Here is a 2,413-nt window from a genome sequence, read left to right as displayed (position 1 = left end):
ACAAATAAAGTTGTAATGAACTCCGCGTTATTATATAATGATGTGTTTGGCGTTTAGTGTTTTAAACTAGTTTGGTATATAATACAACCCTATATATATATATATATATATATAGGGGAGTGATCAAGATATAACTAATCTTAAGTGTATAACTAGAGAACAAATCTCAGCCACACATCTTAATACTCCAAATCAATCATATGGCTTAGCTATTTTCACATGTTTTAAATAAAAAGTAATTAATAAGGGCACTTTTGGAAATTAAATTCAACTCCAACCGTCTCCTTCAAATTTCCAACTCTAATTTCAAAAATGGGACTTCTATTCACACTCCTTTTCCTCTCCCCTCTCTTCCCCCTCTTCCCAGCCTCCGCCGCCGAGCTCAAACGCTGTTAATTGGAGCAGATTCATCATCAGTATCATCGCTGCTCTCACTTAATGGATCTGGAGCATCTATGGGCAGAGCTCGCTTCCTCTTCTTGTCATCGTCGCCGTCCATCCCTCCGCTCCCGCCGCCGCCACAGACATGGTGAAGATCAGATGCTTAAGCTGGCAATTAATTACTTCTCTTCTCTCTATTTCTTTCTCTCTCTAGCTAACAATTAGTATTTCTCGATCGCAAGCAGAAAGGAAGAAGGAAAGTCCTATTTGTTGATATGAAATTGGGGAGAGTTGCAGTTTGGAAGGAAGATTGCAGCTTTTTGAGATTAGTCATAATTGCTAATTGCTATAGGAAGAAGGTAGAAGGAAAGTCCTATTTGTTGAACCCTTTTTGAGATTAGTCCTAATTGCTATAGGAACGTATTCGTTAAACAAGCTGTAAATCTGCATCTTTGCGATGATAAACCAGTCGATGCTAGAGGTGAATTTATTTTCGATGAATGCTATCCCTATTGTTGAATCACAAAATTACATGTTGTTTTAGAATAAAATAAATGCATTTGATTATGCTCTAATAAGTTATCTTGGACGTTACCAGATAATATCAATTTTAGCATTCTGATCATGTTCCATTACTTGTAAAATTAAACAAGTAAAAATTGAGGAAAGCAAACAAAATATTAAAGACATATCTAAACAAGTAAAAATTGAGGAAAACAAACAAAATATTGATATTTACTTCACTTTTTTTCTAAAATACATCACTCTTAGCATGATTTTACTTCACTCTTGTTTACAAAATACATCACTCTTATTATGATTTTACTTCACTCTTGTTTACAAAACACATCACTCTTACTATGATTTTACTTCACTCTTGTTTACAAAACGCATCACTCTTATTATGATTTTTACATCACTGTTATTTACAAAACACATCACTCTTACTATGATTTTACTTCACTCTTGTTTACAAAACGCATCACTCTTATTATGATTTTACATCACTGTTATTTACAAAACACATCACTCTTATTATGATTTTACTTCACTATTGTTTACAAAACACATCACTCTTATTATGATTTTACTTCACTCTTGTTTACAAAACACATCACTCTTACTATGATTTTACTTCACTCTTGTTTACAAAACACATCACTCTTATTATGATTTTACATCACTGTTATTTACAAAACACATCACTCTTACTATGATTTTACTTCACTCTTGTTTACAAAACGCATCACTCTTATTATGATTTTACATCACTGTTATTTACAAAACACATCACTCTTATTATGATTTTACTTCACTCTTGTTTACAAAACACATCACTCTTATTATGATTTTACTTCACTCTTGTTTACAAAACGCATCACTCTTAGCATGATTTTACTTCAATGTTGTACATGCATACAAGGATGTGTTCCAATACATGATACAACTTAGCTGATACAAAATCACATGATACAAAGTTTTATCTGTGATTTATCAATAAAAATATGATGACATAGTGCGACCATCTTACTTCACTGTTGTACATGCATACAAGGATGTGTTCCAATACACTCACGTGATTGACCATCTGAAAAAATTGTATAGTAAAAGTATTACGAAGTAATTTTTATTTATAATCAATTGCTTTATATTTCCACATAATTGACTATATTTATTAAATCAGTTTTCACAATATGCATATGATGACATAGTGCGACAACTTTAACCGATAAACATTAAAAAAAATATTTATAAATAAACTTATTATAGAGTGTATACATTTGTATATTATATTTTGTGGACTTTAAATATATGTTTTTTTTGGATAACAATCTTATAAAAGAGAATATTGAAGAGGAGGTAGTTTTATGTGCGACATATTAAATAAGTAGTATAGTAATTTTCAATAGTTGGTTTCTTTAATTGAATAGTTTTCGAGTAGTAAATAAAATTTAATGTTATATGGCCCAGAAGAGCAATGGGAAGGTAAGAAATGTTTTAATATTCTGAAATTATGTCAGAATAGAATGAA

General features: G+C 30.9%; 1 long non-coding RNA gene across 1 annotated transcript; it reads left to right on the top strand.

Annotated features, from left to right (window-relative positions):
• The first annotated feature begins 318 nt into the window (after positions 1-318).
• LOC121741153 lies at positions 319-876 on the top strand. The gene is made up of 2 exons (XR_006037792.1): positions 319-529; positions 627-876. It is a non-coding gene; the product is annotated as an uncharacterized LOC121741153 (long non-coding RNA).
• The last annotated feature ends 1,537 nt before the right edge of the window (positions 877-2,413 follow it).

Source organism: Salvia splendens, chromosome 7, assembly GCF_004379255.2.
Source record: "Salvia splendens isolate huo1 chromosome 7, SspV2, whole genome shotgun sequence".
Classification (NCBI taxonomy): Eukaryota; Viridiplantae; Streptophyta; class Magnoliopsida; order Lamiales; family Lamiaceae; genus Salvia; species Salvia splendens.
This window is presented reverse-complemented; position numbering and strand designations above follow the sequence as displayed.